Here is a 20,745-nt window from a genome sequence, read left to right on the forward strand (position 1 = left end):
CTCTGTATGATCCAAAAAAGCCCCTGGTAATCCTTGATATCCCTTTCCAATCATTCTGCAGAATTTTCTCATATAATATTTCAACTGAAGTTGGAATTATCCCCTCCCTGGATCTACCCCTGGTGGAGAGCAGTCATTTTATGCACCCAGACATATGCAGCAGGTTGAGTCAATGTGTGCCGTGTCGATAAATCAGGCCAGCTCCCGTTATCAAAAGTTGACCAAACTTGATTTGTATGCATTACGGAACTGCAGTAATGAAAACCAACTGCTGTTCAGCTTCCGACAGAGCTAAACTCAACACGGTCGGAGGGAGGGGGTGTGCGCCTCCTCCTGGATTGTAAAGCGGCTGTCCTTTTGTTTTCTTTGTGTGGGAGGAGTGTGTGGGTAGCAGCTGTGCTGTGCCTCCAAAAACTCTCTTCTGTTTGAGGAATTAGAGCCAAGGAGAGCTTCGCCGAGGCTTAGTGGAAGACCCAGACGTGTCAAACCTTGACACGGCCCTTGCAGTGCAGCACGTAGCTTCAGGCGTTCGCCCTTTCACTGTTCACAAGGCATGACACTTCAGTTTCACTCCTGGAATCACAACCAAAAGGAACTCCTCGGATGATGGGTCGTAGGATCTTTCCACTGTTGCTTCCTTTCGAATGCCTTCCACTATTCCCACAATGCTTGTCAGTTTAGACAATTGTTGCTTTTGTGATTCCTCACCCCACCCCACTGCACACAGACGCACACAGGCACCAGATACCCCCTTCGGCTGGACACTCATCTGTGCTATCAAACGCGAACGCAACAGATGTGGCACTAGCAGCCTCTGCTGGCAGAACAGTTCCTTGTCCCATCCTTAATTAATGAGGGCTGCATCAGTATCGGGGAAGGAAGAGCACCTGAGATGCTACAGGACAAATGCTCTGATGCTATCGATCAGCATATTTATCAGATGTGGGCTGTGGTAGTTGTTTTCGTCCCTCTCAAATCTCATATTAAATGGTGCAGTTCCAAGGGAAATATATTTTTGTTCCTCGGAATACTGATCTAGGTTCTCCCCCCCTGCACAGAAAGTAAGGACACTTTTGGAACAAAAGTTTTCAGCTTCCCTCTGGTTTCAGTATTCATGGCAAATGATAATTCATATTCTGCTCTCACTGTAAAATGCTGTGCGGAAAGGGATGAGTAGTCTTAGAATTATGGTCTGTCTCCGAATGCAGAATCAGCACATAACTTAAATTCCCAAATACCGTTCCCATATTCAGAAGACTTTCCTGAGATATTTCAGTTGAAAGGGGAGGGGAGAAGGGTGAAGTCCCCCCCCCCCCACTACATTATGTTACAAAACTTAATGAGGGGAAGATTGCCTTTAAAAGTAGACTAGTGAGGATTTTAATCCCATTCCCAATGTTATTTAGGACAATATGTAGCTAATTTGGACCTTAGAAGTAATGCTAGCATACTGCCCATCATCGCAGCTGGATCTACTGAACTAAATTATCCTAAAAGGTTAATTTGTACTATAGAATCCAAACACTTCAAAAAATAAACTACATAGCTATGACAAGATATATCCTTAGAAAAAAATCCTCCGAAAACCTAGACCCAGGCTGTTTGGGGATCTAAAGTATAAAAACCAGTACAGTGGTACTTCGGGTTACATACGCTTCAGGTTACATATGCTTCAGGTTACAGACTCTGCTAACCCAGAAATAGTGCTTCAGGTTAAGAACTTTGCTTCAGGATGAAAACAGAAATCGTGCTCCGGTGGCGCAGCGGCAGCAGGAGGCCCCATTAGCTAAAGTGGTTCTTCAGGTTAAGAACGGACCTCCGAAACGAATTAAGTACTTAACCCGAGGTACCACTGTATTTGAATTTGGTCCAGAAACAGATTGGTATCACAAGAGGTAAGCATCAAATGTATTGTGGGCTGCATGTATATTTCTTAATTTATTTCTGCCCCCTGCATACAATCAGGATTTGATACAGGGCTGAGGTGGAGGTTCTTTTTTTTTATTTGGACAAGGCCTTAAAGCACCCCAGATCCATTCTTCATCAATAAGTTGAGGTAATGAAGAAGAAAGGAAAGGAAAGGAAAGGAAAGTCAGGCAGCTTATGTCTCTTCCTTTGGTCTCTAGGAACCCTTCTGAATGGCAATGGACATGACTCCTATCACCCAAGGCACAGCATTTTGCTGCCTCTAGGTTTGTGGGGAAGATGAAGTTCAACTATCAGAACTGTTCTTGGGACTTTTGTGCTAGCAAGGTTACATAAATCACACCTGTTATTTGGTTATACATCAGTGGCCTTGACAATGTCTGTGTATCCTCGCAAGGCCAAAGGACTATTTAGTATGTGTAAAGCAGTCAACGTCGATAACTTTGAAACCAGGAGATACTCCTGCTACCAGGTGCCACTGTGGAAGCCTGCTAAGGCTTATTCTAGAGACTTAAATTCCCACACAGTATCATCTCAGTATGTAACCAACTGTGGAAGAATAATATATTTCATACGAAAATGAGATGGAAACAGAATTAACCACTTAAAGCCCCCAGGATCCACAGGATCTTCGGACATGTGAGCAGCATTGTTGCACACCACCTAAATCCCCTCAAAATCACAGTGGTGTTCCTCAATAATTCAGTACACAAGGCGGATGTAGTTTCACATTGGGAAGCCACAGATAAATCATAACAGGATGCTTAATTGGTCTATGGACTTGCCCAACTCTAGAAATCTTACAGACTGGGCTGGTCCCACCATTAGGCATGAAGAGATAATATTCCTCACACAGCAGATTTGGGGGCACTACTAAAGGCAGCAAATTGTCAGTTTTTAGTTTATTGCTACCATGGGGAGCCATTTTAATTTTTCTGCATCAGGCACCATTGGGCCATTTCTGCTTACAATAATGGTTTGTGTGCCCTTGAGCTTGTGTGCAAGGCAAAGGCTTTGTGTCATTCTGACCTGTTTTCCTTGGAGCCAGGAGGGCTAATGCTCCTTTGACATTGTAGCTGGATCATTCTCATAATAAATCCTGCTGCATTTGAAGCACAGTCTTTTCTACATGGTCAATCTGCCTTTATTTCATTCCCAGCGCTCTAGTTTAAAGATCAAGTGCCTTGTAAGGGATGCTAGGTCTGCCTGCGGCAAGGAAATGTCAGGCACCTTGCCCAAGTCAGGTTACAGGTGTGGATGGTGACGACTGACCTTGCAATGATGAGCTGGCAGCTCACCTTGCACTGATCAATACAATCTGCTGAGTACCTTGTTGGGTCTGCAAAGGGGGAGTGTGTGTGTGTGTGTGTGTGTGTGTGTGTGTGTGTGTGTGTGTGTAACCTCAATAACTAAAATAGCTCTGAACATACAGAGTGATTATACTCAACTGTTAAGCAGGCACATGAGAATGCAGATAAAGGGAAACAAATTATGCTTAAAAAAGGTAGAAAGTAAGTCACGAATTTCCATTGTGTATAATATTTGGAGAATACTTGCTGTTCTAAAAATACTCTCCCATAGTTTGGCCGCCCAAGGGCGTTTATGTATAATTCCTTTGCAACCTAGATTAGCTTTAGAAACAGATCTCTATACAAGATGTCTGTGGGATAGAGTGGTTTTGCCTTCACAAATGCTGTCTGCTTGCATTGAATTATTTCCCACGCAGTCATGAAAAGGGGTATTCTTGGCACTTAAGTGTGGCATTACCCCTCCTTTTAATAAAATATTAGCATTTATAATAGTAGCTGGAGCTTAACACAGGTCTCTTCCAGGTGACCTGTCTATTGAGCACTCATCCTGATTTGTGGGGGGGAATCATACTGTGCTGGCTGTTTATTGAGCACTATTCTGATTTGTTTGCAAGGAGGTTACACCATGTCACAGCAAACATTTGTTATTCCACACTTTCCAGTGCATTTCTCCATCATTTTCCTTACTGCTAAATGTCTGGGTTGTTGTTTGTTTGTTTGTTTGTTAGTTTGTTTGTTTGTTTGTTTGTTTGTTATGACAAATTCGGTCTAACTGCAAAATCTGAACTGGCCCTCATGCAACTGAGTTGCACTTGCAAAATAGCAACAGTGTGGAACCACTCATATCCTTATGAATGGAACTTTAGAAGTCTAAAACTCAGGAGTGCAACTAGTGTGGCTGGGGCTCCTTTGATGTTGCTAAAAATGACCCTACAAACTTTGCTACACAATATGTAGGAAAAATCTGGTTTGTTTTGGAACATATCCCCAGCAGACTGCTGCAGACATTCCTTGCTCTCTGTTGAGTGTACTGTATAGTTCACACACTCGTCTCCTTCACACATATACTTTATCTTCGGTGTCTAAAACCGTGAGACAGTCCCAAGAAAATTGTCCTATGATGCAAGGAGCTGAATGCAATGGTAACTGCCTTATGCTGAGGTAGGTTCCGCTGTGAGAAGTGGAAGCTGGCTGTACATGAGTGAAACAACATAACAGAAGTGTGCTGTGTGGTGGTGAAGGTGTTGAAGCCGCCTCACTTCTCTGCCTCTGCTCGATTCCTGACGGAGCCACCCAGTGCATCTTTTCTGTATTATTAAGGGTCTGCAAACATCTGCTTCAGGGAATGGAAGTTTAGACCTTTCAGAAGCCCACAGTGAACTGTCCCCAAGGCAGTTAGAAAATGAATCCGCTCACCTTCATAAAATTATTGATGCCATCCCCACACTCACTGCCATTTCCTGTGAGGTGTCCAGTGGACAATGTCCATGCAACAATGAAGCTAGCAGTGTGTCTCCTTGACCCGTTCCCCTCCTGGCTTATTAAACCTTGCCAAGCGGATATGATCAGCATCAACATCCAAAGCATCATCTCACACATTTGCACATGACTGTGGTTGTCTCCTAACACTCTGCTTGATGCAGAAAAAGATCACAGAAGTTACTGCCTAGAATTATGTTCCTGTTTAGCAATGCTTTAAAAAAAACACCTGTATACAAGTTCTAAAAGCTAAAGAAAATAAATAAATAAAGGCGGCCTCCTTTACAGATCTAGGCATCTAGGCATAGGGGCATCAGCTCTGCATGTCCAAGCTTAGATTCCAAGGTTGTGATAGATTTCTAAACAGTCTGCTCTGCATTCTTGCTTCGTTTTTATTTTTTTGGTAGGCGGTGTTATCTGGAGTATTCTGAGCATGGTGACCGCACAGTATGAATTATAACACTAAATGGTTGTGAAAGGCCTGATGATGAAATCAGAGCTGTGCGACTCAGAACTGATTTATATTGCTAGAGCATAGTAATCAAAATTAATGCTATGGAAAGTAACATTTTCAGCAAAATAGCACAGGGGAAGTGCATTGCCCTATTTTACTTATTAACTATAACTGCATTTGCTTTTAGGGCAAGTGTAAAAAGAAGGCAGAGATACAACATTACTAACCATATTGTGTGGTAATAATCTCTTTCTCTCTCTGTTTCTCTCTCTCTCTCTCTCTCTGTGTATATATATAATGCTCCTTGTTCAATCCAGTAAATTCATTATAAGAATATAATATAATTTGACTTTGACTTCAAACAAGTGGAAAGAGTTGCCAAAGATTTACAATGAAGCTTTCCCCCTCGTCATGGAATCCATCAGGGGGGCAATAAATTGAAAAGTATCTTCCGATTCACTTTTAATTGTATTTATATAGTCCTCCACATTTATCCAATTCCTCTGGCTTTTTTTTTTTTTCAGGGGGAGGTGTCAGTAAGAGAAAGTGGGGGGTGGGATACAAATAGGGGGGGAAATATGTATTTTTAATCCAAGGTCACATTTGCAATAGTACGCCTCCGTTAAAACTGCATTTGAAGAGTTACAGTGTTTTCAGCCAAAATTCCATTCCAAGATGAATGAGATTAGAGGAGTAGAAGTGGGCAGAACAATGTGTTTTGCTGCATTTTTATCTGACGCAGCTGAATTAATCACATGCATACCTCCACTGCTGGAGGTGGAATGCCTCCCAATACCAGCCTCTGGAAATCGCCTCTTGTCCTTCTTGCAGGCTTCCCAAAGGCGCCTCCTGCTTCAATCGGTGGAACTGGCACTACTACAGATGCCACATAATACCCCTTCTGCATTTGTAAGAACTGGATCATCTAGTGTGGCAGCACCTATACTTTGGAACTTCCTGTCCATTGATATCAAGCAGGCAAATCAGAAGAGATGACACTCACTAGGGTTATGTGTCCCCCAAATCACAAAACAAACAGGAGCGATTGGGGTGAGGTTTTCACTTCCTAAATTGAATTGCACAACTAGAGTCAGATACGCCCAAAGGTCTCATTTTTAAAGTGACCACTATTATTATTCGAAAGCTAAGCCAACCTGACTTGAAAATCACCCTGAATTTGAAGAGTGGGTGGAGAGGTGGGAAGAATTTTTCATTTTGACTGACGGGTCCAGGTTTTAATTCAAGCAAATCCCCCCCCCCCCAGTTCTCCAATCACAGTGATTTGGTGGGTGGGTGTATAAAGATTCAAATGTATGTTTGTTTTCACACGGACATATTATTTCCCTCTGCTATGCAAGTCAGTGGAGAGATCTCTCTCAGGGAGAGTAGCCTGAATCTCTAAAAATCAGCAGGGAAGGAGAACAGAAGTCCATCCGTTCCCACCAATGCTTGAGGTAACAGGGTCCTTGCTGAGAGGGTGATATTTTCCCCATCCTACTGTATCCTGGGGATCCAGGCTCATTTTCCTACCCCCACCGGTATGATTCCTATTATGCCCCCCCCCCCATGGGAAAGTCTGCCTTTGTGGGAGAATGGCTGCAACTATCATTCCAAAGTTTGGTTTTTCCTTCCATGCCTGCATATTGTGTCAAAATCTGGCAGAAAACAAGAGAGACTTTTTTTCCCCTTTTTGAAAAAAATATATGAATTGAATGTGTTCTTGTTTCCTCTTGTTGTATTTTGATATGTTATTTGTTGGTGTTAAAATGCACTTGTCTGATCAGCGAATAAATTTTCTTTACACTTTTGTATACTGTCTTGGAATATATAATAATAATGATGATGATGATGATGTATTTCCCCAGCCACTCTGGGTGGCTCCCAACAGAATATTAAAAACACAATAAAACATAAAAAATTAAAAACTTCCCTAAACTGGGTTGCCTTCAGATGTCTTCTGAAAGTCAGATAGTTGTCTATTTCCTTGACATCTGATGGGAGGGCGTTCCACAGGGCAGGCACCACTACCAAGAAGACCCTCTGCCTTCACACTCTAACCTATGGCTTGATTCTTTACTTTATGTAGATTGACTTAAATAATCATAGTTCACATGTTTCAGGTGCAGAGAATGGCTACCTTTGTACAGAGGTAAGGGCATTTCCTTTCTGCAGCCTCAAAGTCTAGAGAAATATATAGCTTAGATTCCTTCCTGCGCTGCAATTATCTTGAGAGAAAGTGAAACGGTATCTTTTAATGGACCAATTAATCATTTTGAATATTGCAAGCTTTCAAACTACTACTATTACTATTATTTAAGATCTGCATAGGCACTTGTTGTGCGCTGTACTGATCACAAAGGCTTCATCACCCTCATTCTAAGGTCATGCAGTCCACATTAGACAAACAAAACAGAATCATGGAAGGATGAAGATGAGATCGAAAGTAGGAAGTTAGGAGGAAATCAAGGTGGCAGCTGAAGAGCAAAGAATATATTTGAGGAAGGCAAGGAGAGTGGTTTAAAAGTAAGAGAAGACTCGTTGTGGTGGTAGATGCCATAGCAGAGGAAGGTACAAAGGCAGACATGAGCCACAAAGTGGGTGAATAAAGGGATCAACCAGGATTTCAGACAAAAAAGCCTAGAAATGAGTGGTTGCATTCTGTTCTGTCCAGAATTAGGAATGTCACTCCAGATATTCACAGAGAAACTTAATGCAGCCAGACATCCCCAAACATGAATTTAGGCTTCTGACATGACGAGAGGATGATCACGTCATCCACACTAGGCCTCACTTTACATCAACAAAACTGCACAAGAGATATGGTTCCTATCAGATTTCCAAAAGCCTTTATCAAAGTGGGGAAGGGAAATTATGTTTCTTCATAAAAATGCTTGGCACATTTCACTTAAGCTCACCTGAGTAGAGTTTTGTTGTTCTTGGATTTTTCTCCCCCTACAGCTGCATTGATCTTCTCTGTGTGATTGCCTTCCTTTTCATGCCTGAAAAGCTTCAGTATTGATAGGAAGTGGAATCTTCACCATCTTCTTCACTGGGCTGGAGAATTTGGGTATTATTATTATGAATATTATTTTTAAAATTGTATACCACCCTTCATCCATATATCTCAGGGCAGTTCAAAACATAGAATTACAATATTAAAAAACAGAATACATAATAAAAATAAGAACAAAAACAAACCAATAATCTCCCTCCCTTCTAATGTTACCTTTGTGGCAAGAGACCTGCTGCAATGCAGCACTTAAGGAACATGAAAAGCTACATGACCACATGGGAAGAAGCCAAACCGCTGCTGCTACCCATGCCCAAGTTGTGCTAGGTTCCAGGAAGAAAACAAATAGAAGATAAACCACTAAGCAAAATGTTCATAAGAGATATGTTTGGATAGAAAAGTGGGTTTTAGGGGGCCCAAATTGTTCACCAACCACATGAAAGACTTTCATTGCTTGTTTGTTCCTTTGAGCAGTGCCAAAACAGTTTTGATGGCTAACGTCATGAAAACAGGCAAACAAGCAAAGTTGTTGAGGGTTTTTTTTGGGGGGGGGGGCAAAAACAGCACTGCCGACATGGGCTGCCACGTGTCCGGATTTTCCTGGACATTTTGCCGATTTCCACTCAGACACTGCTGCCGACTGGCTATCCTAACATAATTAATGTAATAACTTTAGGACACCTCAAAGTCAATTACTTTGGCTATATGACATTTTAGAATGAGAACTGGAAGCATCAGATTCAGCTGTATGATGACATCACACAGTCAAGTCAGAGTGAGGACAGTTAAGGTGCTACCATGCATAAGTTAGATGCCACCATGTGTGCTTAGAGCAGCACCTAGGATGTGTGTGGATGCCTTAGTGCCTGTAGCACCAGCTTCAAGCCATCCTTTTCACCACCACATCCCAGTAAGAGAAATTGGAGGTCACATATTGGTGAGGCACAATAAGAGTCTGATCCATACTAGCATCAATTCAGGGTTGCCAGTTCAACCAAAAAAAAACCCCCAGCAAAATGTGGGGTTTTAGAAATGATGTGGATTTAGAAAGAAGTCTGCCCTTCGCTATGAACACCTACACAAAATTGAGTCTCCATGGTATCCAGTTCTTCTAGCTTTGTCACAGTATGTCACAGCAGATGTTGTATTTGAGGGTACCTTGAAACAAAGAAGGACTGGTATGTTTTGAAGCACCTTTCTAATATAGGATAAAAACCCAGGTGCAAGTAATAAAAAGGATTTACCTTCTGTGTATCTAATATAGAATATGATTGCACAAAGTCTACCAGCTTCCCTGCTGTTTTCTATCACGCACAAAACTAAGGGTGGGTTAAAGTTTGCTCATCTTATTGGAATTATTCTGGCTTCCCTTGAAATTTGTCAAATGTTTAGCCAAATTTTGTGCGGCAGCACTGGGCAAAGCAGCCCATTTTCAAAGCCTGCTACTAGACCCAGGAAAGACCTTTGAGATTTTGACCTACCTAGTTCTTTACTGGTTACTTGCTGATCTGACTTACATCCATGCTTTAAGACGGGAGAAAATGTCATATCCTGTTTTGCCAATGGTGTATGCTTATGGTATTAGAAGATTATAGTGTTGTGTCCAACAGGTAGATTGCGATCTACTAGTAGATCGCGGGGTGTTCCTGGTAGATCTCTGGCCCCTCAGCGATCTCCTTACAAAGAAGCTAAAGAAGCAAAAAACAACAACCACTCTGCCTTTCCTAAAAAAGCTCCACAACTTTGGCTTCCTAAAAAAAAAAGCTCACAAACTTTGGGTAGATCACTGCCAGTCTTTTTACGGCAATGGGTAGATTACTGCCAGTTTTTTTATACTGTGAGTAAATCAGAGTCTATCGGGAGTCGGATGTTCCAGGTTATGAGAACCCATGTCACTGCGAGCTGAATTATTCCTTTTTTGAACAGACCAAATGACAAAACAGGACAGAAGGAGGTCGAGATGAGCATGAGAGTTTCACAACAGGAAATCTCCTGTGACGTTTACTTCTTTTATTTATATTCAGGGCTTTTCTTTAGCCAGAGCTCACAAGAGCTCAGCTCTGGCACCTCTCAGGTAGGTGCCATTGCCATTCTAAGAGAACAAGGAAGAAGTTCATGGTGAGCTCTGGCACCTCTTTTATTTATATCTCATCTTTCTTCTATCATGGAACTCAAAGTTAGCATATGATGAGGTGTCCCATCCAGGCACTGACCCAACTCAAACCTATGTGGTTTCAGCAGGATTGTGGCCTCATGTTGTGCCTTCAGACAATACATGAAGGTAAGGGATATAGATTGTTCCACCTAAGGTTTTGTACTGTGAGAAATAAGACTAATGCTGTCTTGTCTGTCTTGGCCCTTTAATCATATAATCTTTGTGCTTCTTATTTCCAAAGTTCCTAAGTACACTGGGGCACACCAGTGCTCATTTAGTGACAGTGAGACATATGGCAAAACAGCATCATTTTACATTCAGAGCTGTATCTTGCTCGACATCATGTCACTGAATGTTCCCTATTGTAAAACTCATATGCTCATCTTGACCTTGTTGTCATTGTTTTGTTATATAAATTATTCAGCTTGCAATGTCACATAGGTTAGACACTCCAGCAACTATCAGGAGAGGCGGGGAAGGAGGAGAATGTCCTAGAAGTTTCCAAATGCCAAGCAAGTTTGCTGCCTTCCTGAAAAGTTTCAGGAGAGGAGATGATGAATTGCACAGTACCCAGCTGAAATTGCTATTGGGATGAATTAAGCCACGCGATGCCCTGTGGACTTTGAAAGGTTCACCTCAGGAGAACCAAGTGGAGTTGAGAGAGGATATTCCCTCTTTGAATATGGCCTAGGGGGCTGGAGAATTCTTTGCCAGCTTTTAAAAAGAAACTTACCCAAACCTATGTTAAAAGATTGTCCTAAGTTAATGAGATCTTTGAATTTCCAATGTCAGCTTCAGAAGCAACCATTCCAATTCAGTGTTTTACTATTGGTAACAACCTCTGATCTATTAGACATGTGAACTTATAGGATGGACTGTCAGCTGCATTTGGTCACAATGCGCCAGGATATCAATGGTGTAGTACATTCTCCCTGGCTTTTCTTCTTCGGAGTAGGGGCAAATATATATGAAAAAGCCTCGCTGCTTATTTCCAGTTTGATTTTATTACTGTAACAAATCGTGGCACACACTAAGTGTGAGAAGGCTTTTGGGGGAAAAAATACATTGGTGATGAAATAATGGTTCATAACAACAACAACAACAACAGCAACAACAACAACAACAACAACAACAACAACAACAATTTATTTGTACCCTGCCCATCTGGCTGGGCTTCCCCAGCCACTCTGGGCGGCTTCCAACAAAGATTAAAAATACATTAAAATGTCACACATTAAAAACTTCCCTGAACCTTCAGCTTTCAGATGTCTTCTAAATGTCAGGTAGTTGTTTATCTCTTTGACATCTGATGGGAGGGCGTTCCACAGGGCGGGCGCCACTACCGAGAAGGCCCTCTGCCTGGTTCCCTGTAGCTTTGTTTCTTGCAGTGAGGGAACCGCCAGAAGGCCCTCGGCGCTGGACCTCAGCATCCGGGAAGAACGATGAGGGTGGAGACGCTCCTTCAGGTATACTTTAGTAACTCATTGGGGGGAAAACAATTAGCCTCTCTTAACTGTGGATGGGGAATAGATTTGCTGTCCCTTTTTAATCATACTCTCCTTGCCCTGGAATCTCTGAGGCATTCCTCATAGTCACGTTGTTAGCATCCTAGTAAGGCAGGAAATGAAGGGGTATGTTTAGCTAGTTTAACTTAAATTACTCATATGTTGCTAATGTTGATGACAGTGATGTTGTTTTTTAAATGCTGGAACCTGCATTGGAAATTATTATTCTGTCAATGAAAAGAATTGGTATATTGTAGGTAGGGTGTAGTAAAGGTAAAGGTAAAGGGACCCCTGACCATTAGGTTCAGTCATGACCGATTCTGGGGTTGTGGCGCTCATCTTGCTTTATTGGCCGAGGCAGCCGGCATTTGTCCGCAGACAGCTTCCGGGTCATGTGGCCAGCATGACTAAGCCGCTTCTGGTGAACCAGAGCAGCGCACGGAAATGCCGTTTACCTTACCGCCGGAGCGGTACCTATTAATCTACTTGCACTTTGATGTGCTTTCGAACTGCTAGGTTGACAGGAGCAGGGACCGAGCAACGGGAGCTCACCCCGTCATGGGGATTCGAACTGCCGACCTTCTGATCGGCAAGTCCTAGGCTCTGTGGTTTAACCCACAGCGCCACCCGTGTTGTAGACAGCAGCAAATAGGTCTCCCTTTTTGGCTTGCTTTTCATAGGGAGAGCCCAGTCTGTGGTAGGCCAACTGGTTGCTGTCAGGTCAATATGAACTTGGTCTGTGAAAATGCAGGTCCTGTACTAGGAAATGTTAGGGGGCTGGTTGTTTAAAAATAAAGGTGTTGTTATTTTTATTTAATTATTGTGTTTATATACCACCCTCCGTCAGAGGATGACAGAGTGGTTTACAGTAAAATACAAACAAACATTAAAATGACTTTATGCATATATTTTGGTATAACTGCATGTGAAATACTATGTACATTTCTGGACATCATATAGCTGGAAAAGGTGAAGACAAGGAAGACAAAAACGACCACATCCTCTTTCGAGAAAAGGCCAAAGCAACTGAGGCATTTTGGGATGATGAATTTATATACCACTTAGTGTCCAAATAAGCTTCTAAGTGATTTACAAATATGAGAACCACTTGGCAGGTTATGGGTTTGGAACAGAGATGGCAGTGGACCATGAAAGTGGATAGCAAGAGGTTTTTCTTCTTCCCTCACATAAGCTAGCACTCAGGGTCATCTGATGAAATTCATGGGCAGAAAGAACTCCTTGACATAATGCCTAATTAATTTATGGAACAAGCCATGATCATAACTCCTCCCATCATAACTGGTGAGGCCTTGGATGCTGTGTATGGTGGCTGGAGCATCCAGGGATGCCATGCAAATAATAGAATTGTAGAACTGGAAAGGACTGGAAGTGTATTCTGGTCCAATCCCCTGCAATGCCGAAATGCCCCATTCTTTCTCACCTGTCCTCCCTGCAATTGTTTCAGAGTAACGCAAAGGAGAGACATGTCTGAAGAGGTTTTCTTACTTGAAGAGTTGTGTGATGGTTTCTTCCAGCAGCTTCTGCCTTGCTTCTCCTCTTGGAAACATCTCTGTGAGGAGCCTTTAGAAAAGCACTCTTGACTGACATGACATGTGCACTGACATGACATGTGCATTGACAGGCACTCAGAAATGGAAGATTTAACTTAACCACTAGGAGAACCGTAACTGTAGATTCACTTAAATATGACAGATATGTGATACCAGTGACCTCTGATTGATTGTTTGGGTTGTTGTTGTTTCCAATAATAGTCTCAAGTTGTAGTCTTAATTTTAGCTGGGGTTAGCTTTGTTGACATTTGTGAGGCTGCATCTCAGCCATACACTTCATTAAAGAGGACCACACGCTTATTTCCCAGATGAGGATCATGTAGTGTGGATTCTATTTATTTCTCTCTCCAGCATTGCAGACAGATTCCTTCTGGTGCTGAGCACTGAGAGATGCTGATTTACTCTATTTTCAAACATGTGTTTTATCTTCTGGTGCCATGCCTGGGCAGCAATTGTACATGATTGTGAAGCGATTTCCCCTTCAGCTGTGGCAGTCCCTTCATTTGAACAGTTACCAAAACCTGAGTATCTTTTGTGTTGCAAGTTATTTTCTTTGGGCTGGTTTTTAGTGGCCACATATATGCTGGTAGGGGGTGCTACTGGGTTTATACACCTGTCATTAACAATGAATGTTCAGGAAGGATGTGTTCTCGGGTGTTTAGACAGCAGTCAGGCTGTGTCATGAGACAAACTTAGCAACGAGGTTACATATCATATATTAGAATAAGAGTATACAGTTTACTGCAAAAATAGAAAATTCAGTGGAACCCAAGGACAGGAAGGAACTAATGCCAACCATGGAGAAGAAAGAGAACCAGATGGACACCTGTGGAGCCAAATTGGCATAGGGAGGAAAGTAAGGATGCAACTACATGCTGCAAAGCAGTACCAGTACAGTGGTCCTTCTGGTTACGTACTTAATTAGTTCTGGAGGTCCATTCTTAACCTGAAACTGTTCTTAACCTGGAGCACCACTTTAGCTAATGGTGCCGCCTCCTCCTCCTGCTGCTGCTGCTGCTGCTGCTGCTGCTGCCGCGCCGCCACCGCACGATTTCTGTTCTCATCCTGAAGCAAAGTTCTTAACCTGGGGTACTATTTCTGGGTTACTGGAGTCTGTAACCTGAAGCGTATGTAACCTGAAGCGTATGTAACCTGAGGTACCACTGTACCAACATGAGAGTTAAATGAGGATAGAGTGAGAAAGAGAAAAAGAAGGAGAAATGCAAACATTACCCTTTTCTAAGTTGCTTCCAAAGTTCTCCACTTCTCTTGGCATAGAAATGGACCACATGTTTGGTAAGTTAAAAATGGTTTACTTACAAACTCTTCAAAGGTCAGATTCATGTGCTTTTCCACCCAGCAGCAAGAAATGACAGGCAGTAAAACAGGTTCCAAAGCAGTAAGAGTTTCTAAATGGTATAGAAACACAAAGATGGCTTGCTTAAGCCACGCAGACTAAACTTGGAGCATCCAGCTTACACCTCCTTACTGGTAGAGTTCACATGGTAGAACAGAAGAACAAAGGCTTGATACTCCTTCCTCCCAAGGTAAGGGGGAGTGACCTAGCTGAGCAGGACAGCTTGCTCTATGGTATTAATCCCTTTATGCATTAATTAGACTTAAGCATGTTGACTATGGGATATCCCACGTGGTCACCTAAGGGAAGGGTTTTTCAGGAAAAGGGGGAAGAAAAATGATTCCTAGAACACAATGACACGCCTCCTTGCTAGCTCAAGATGATGGATGTGAATTCAGAATTTACTTTAAATTAGACATTCAGCCAAATGGTTATATAGAAAGTATTTGTATAAGAATTTGACCAACCATGGGCCCAAGATAAGGCTGCAATTGCACTTTCTTCCCCCTCTCTCCTTGTGTTATGTTTTAGTTTGTATTGTGTAAAATGGCTGCTGTGTTTTTAATTTCTACTTCTTTGTCCTTTTGGATTTTTGTAGGCATTGATTTTCTCCCCCCCCCCCTCTTTACTTCTTTTCACACAGAGGCGGTCATGACAACAGAGCATTTACTGCCTTGTTTTGTTAGAGCATTATCAGTTTCGTCAGTGGTGGTGCTCGTGAAAGTTGGGAAGCAGGGCTAGTTAAATAACTCGAGCTCCTTCTGCAGCAAAGTTGAAACAGTGGATCCCTCCACCCCATAGCAAATCAAAATTACTGCCTTCTCACCTGCTGCGATTTCCAGCAATATATATATTTAGGAAGCATTAAATCTGTCCTGGAGGTAGAGCAGATTTTACTAAAACATATTTACAGGTTTATGATTCTGTAAAATTAACTGCAGCAAAGATGTACAAATGACTCAAATATTCCCTCCTCCTTCTTTTTTTCTTTTCTTTTTGCACTTCTGTTGTAACATGTGAAGTTGTGACTTACACATTTTCCAAATTGCAAATGTGTTTTTAGCTTAGGAATGGGCAGAAGGATGATCTGGGTCTACTAATAGATCTTCCGGTGATTTGCAGTAGATCAGCAAGGGTTTCTGACTCCAGTGTGTGTTAATAGAAGCAACAAAATGAATCCCTGCCCATCTGTCTTAAAGTATACTGCTGAAATGAAGATGTTAGTGCATGGGGCTTCCCTCCCCCCCCCTCTCCCTGCAACCCCCAACCTGCTTTGGAGGTGCAGGAGAACCTCCACAGAAGAGTGCACAGAAGAGGGGTATCATTGCATCTGGTAAACCTCCTGATGGTGCAATGATCTGAAGAGCACAATGATCTCCATAATACTGATCAGCCATTCTATTAGCAAAGGGAGGGACCTTCACATCACTTTTCTGGATCCAGAATTCTACTGAATGATGCATAGTAGGGAAGGGGATCCCCTGAAGTTGCGCAGCCTGGGAGTCATTTTGGACTCACAGCTGTCCATGGAGGCGCAGGTTAATTCTGTGTCCAGGGCAGCTGTCTACCAGCTCCATCTGGGACCCTACCTGTCCACAGACTGACTTACTTGAGTGGTGCATGCTCTAGTTATCTCCTGCTTGGACTACTGCAATGCTCTCTACATGGGGCTACCTTTGACGGTGACCCGGAAACTACAAATAATCCAGAATACAGCAGCGAGTGGCTTCCAAGACCATATTGCAACAGTCCTGAAAGAACGACATCAGCTCCCAGTACATTTCCGAGCAAAATTAAAAATGTTGGTGCTGACCTTTAAAGCCCTAAATGGCTTCGGCCCAGTATACCTGAAGGAGCATCTCCACCCCCATTGTTCTGCCCGGACACTGAGGTCCAGTGCCGAGGGCCTTCTGGCGGTTCCCTCACTGTGAGAAGTGAGGTTACAGGGAACCCTGCAGAGGGCCTTCTTGGTAGTGGCGCCTGCCCTGAGGAACGCCCTCCCATCAGATGTCAAGGAAATAAACAACTATCTGACTTTTAGAAGACATCTGAAGGCAGCCCTGTTTAGGGAAGTTTTTAATATTTGATGTTTTATCGTGTTTTTAATATTCTGTTTAATATTCAGCTGCCCAGAGTGGCTGGGGAAACCCAGTCAGATGGGTGTGATATAAATAATAAATAATAAATTGTTATTGTTATTGTTATTGTTATCCTGTGGTCCTCTGGATATTGGACTCCAAATCCCATCAGCTGCTGCCACTGTGGCCCATGAGCACTGTAGACCAACAGCATATGGAGGGCCACAGTTTCCCCCTTAATCCGTTTCAGGGTGCAAACAGTCTGCAACTAGAGCACCTCTGCGCATGCGTGAAGCACGCAGGTCGCTTCAGCACATGCACGGGCGGCAAATTCGGAAGTAAACACTTCTGGGTTTGCCATGTTCATAAGCTGAAAGTCTGTAACTAGAGCAGAACGCAACACGAGGTATGACTGGAATGAAGCTGCCCCTGCACCTCAGTTGTCATGAGTAAAATAGTTATAGGCATAATTATCACAAATGGTTGATGGGTGGAACCTGCTTCACAGCTGTACCAAAGTGAAGGTGGGATCTCGCTACAGCGAATTCACCATTTTATTTTATGTTGGGAGATTAGTCTCTAGTCTAGCGTTCCCCTTGACATGCAAGTTTTCTGTATCTGGGGAGGGGGGGATATGCATGGGGACTAAATTCAATCAAGTGAGTCTGAAGGGGTGTAGTCAGGAAACACATTCAGCACCTCATCTTTGTTTGTGGAACTGGGCTACTAAATTTCAGCTGAAGTGAAGCCTGAGGTTCCTAGTCAGGCAACATAAAACTAAAGCAATTTCTGGAGGAACCACTTAACTAGGGATGCTTAAGGAATTATGTTTCTTCAAATTACTATGTGAAATGTCGTGACCTGCAGATCATGGGCTAATGTGCAGACTGGAATGTAGTTATCCTTTCAATTTTGCACTCTGTGAATTTTGCGTTTTAGTTCTTTGCTCAAAATATGTCCCAAAAATGTGGCTAAAATGCAGTTTTGGATAAAATGCATTTAGAAACATGCACAAGGAAAAGGATGCAGCATTTATCCCAAGCTCTCTCTGTGAGAAATTAATTTTGGGGACAGCAGCCTGCATGAGAGTAGAACTGCTGTCAATGAACACACCTATATGTGATTGGTGGGTGGAAGTCTTGGTGCTTGTTATAGTCAGCTTCTGTTTGTAGGTGTTTCTATTGAATCAGGGTTCTCTGGTCTGCTGGCTGTGTATTTTAATAAACTGAGCAGAGTGTAAGATTACGGAGCGAGTGGGTGAATATAATAAAGTTCAGCTTTCTTTTAAGCTTTTTTTGTTAGGGTGGTTTTAGAGATTATAATTATTTGTAATTGTTTTATTGATGTTTGCCAATTATAGTATATTACTTGTGCCATAACTGTTTCTTGTAAGCTACTTTGGGATTTATTCAAATGGAAAGCAGTATAGAAATGCAATAAGTCCCATCAATCAAAGTATATTACACACACACACACACACACACACACACAAAATAAAAATTTAAATGCATTTTAAAACATATTTTTTTCTCAGATCGCCCCACCCCAGTCACAGATTAATGTAGAAATGGGGCAGAAATGACTATTTAATAAATGAATTTAAATGGGCTACAAATGTTCATATTTAGATTGCCACCAAATTTTCCCTGTAGTGAAATCCTAGGCAAATCTGGGTTGTTTGGAAATGAAAGGCTTTCAAAAGGACCCATAATATTTCTTATGGTTGTGGATCCCTATTTATTGAGGGAGATTTTGAGGGACAACTTATTGGACACTCTCTCCCATCACTGATTATCCTTTCAAAAAAAGTGCAAGTCTGCTGAGAAACCTGAAAGCAGTTTAAAGAAATCACAGCAAATGTGTAATTAAAAACAACTGTTCTCAGTTTAGTTAACTGTAGCAGGAACATGTTAGCTCTACATATGCTAAATGAAGCATGCTGTTAATGTGTTAGTATAAATATGGTGAATAAAAATAACACCAGCATCAATAGCAATCTGTTAGAGACTTGCTTAATGAAAAACAAAATGTAAATTGGCTACAAAGAAACTTAATACTAATGACCCAAATACCAGACTTGCTATACCAATGAAGAACTGCTTGGCTGGTGGAACATACTGACCACTGTCACAACTTTGGATTCTGAATATTATTCAACAGAAACCATGAGAGCTGGCTCACATACGCATGTACATAATCTGATATCTCAGCAGTTGATTATTCAACATTTCACAGCACAGATGAATGTGTATACTTGGTCAGGAAAGCAAGCCTTATGAGGGATGGCTGAAGGAAGTGGGCATGTTTAGTCTGGAAAAGAGGAGACTGAGAGGAGATATGATAGCCATCTTCAAATATCTAAAGGTATGTCACATGGAAGATGGAGCAAACTTGTTTTCTCCTGCTCTGGAGGATAGGACTTGAAGCTATAAGAAAGGAGATTCCAACTAAACATCAGAAAAAAAACTTTCTGACAGCAAGAGCAGTTTGACAGGGGAACAGATTTCCTCAGAAGCCTGTGGACTCTCCTTCTTTGGAGGTTTTTAAGCAGAGGTTGGATGGCCATCTGTCATGGATGCTTCAGGTGAGATTCCAGCATTGCAGGTAGTTTGACTAGATGACCATCAGGGTCACTTCAGACTACAAGTCTATGACTGTGATTCTCCACTGAAATTACTGTCCATGGGGTTAAGTGAAATGTCTATGAGCAGGGTTGTCTCAGTTGCTCCAGTCCCTTGATTATTTCCGTTGCCTTTTCCTGAACCTTTTCTCAGTTCTACCTGTAGTTTACCCCTCACAGAGTTACAATTCCCAGCAACCCTTGACAAACTACAGTGCCCAGAATTCTTTGAGGGAAATAACATGCTTTGAATGTGCTTTGTAGGTATAGTGTATACCCAGCCTAAGGGTTGTATCCAAAGTAGTGCTGAGTAGTACAAGGATTTCTGCTTGAACAATGGGACTTCCCCTTCCACCCAGACCCCTCCTAAATCTGTTCTAGAAGTTCCCACAACCATCCAGAGTAGATTGTGGGGGAGGGACAAGAGGGTTTGCACAAGTGAAAATCCATGTACTGATGGGATGAATGAATTGGGGGGAGGGGCTATGGGTTTATTTTGTTTATGTTCTTGTTTTTCTTGTGTATTTCGTGCTTTTATTTTATATTTTTTATGCTGTGAACCACCCCGAGATCTTGGGATGAAGTGCAGTATACAAATTTAATAAGAATCATCATCATCATCATCAACAACAACAGCAACAACAGGATACTGTCCTAAAAGATCCTGGGACTGGGGGAAATTAAAAGTTCTTTAGTGAGATAGTTCAGTCAGTAGAGCATGAGTGTGGCATTCGTACAGAGCCCCCGGTCATTTCACGGACCATTGACCTGCTTTATTCTTCTGCTGCCACCAACCAGGTTTCTTCTGGTGAAATACTGAGTCTCAGTCAGGTTGTAAAGTCAACAACTCCTCTATGGTAAAAGCCCTGGGCTGAGCCTCAAAACCCAGGTAGGCTCCGCCTCTGAGCTTTCTCATTGGTCAATCTACACTAACCATTTCCATCCCCCTGTACAAACATAATCACAAGGAATGGGCAAATGCCACAATGAGACTCTTAATCTCAGGTTCATGGGTTCGAGCCCCACATTGAGCAAAAAAATCCTGCATTGTAGGGGGTTGGACTTAATGTTCTTTGTGGTCCCTTCCAACTCTACAATTCTATGATTCTATGAAAGGATCCCAATTCAGGTCCCACGCAGGCCTCTCTGGGGAGAGAGAAGGCCCTCTCTCTAGTAATTCCGTACCGCACCTCATTAGTTTCTGGTCAGGTAGCCAGTTGCTGACATCTTTATTTAGCAAGCATGCCACACTGTCTCTTAATGTCAGAGGGCTTCCCCCT

This window comes from Podarcis muralis, chromosome 1 (genome assembly GCF_964188315.1).
Source record: "Podarcis muralis chromosome 1, rPodMur119.hap1.1, whole genome shotgun sequence".
NCBI classification, from domain to species: domain Eukaryota; kingdom Metazoa; phylum Chordata; class Lepidosauria; order Squamata; family Lacertidae; genus Podarcis; species Podarcis muralis.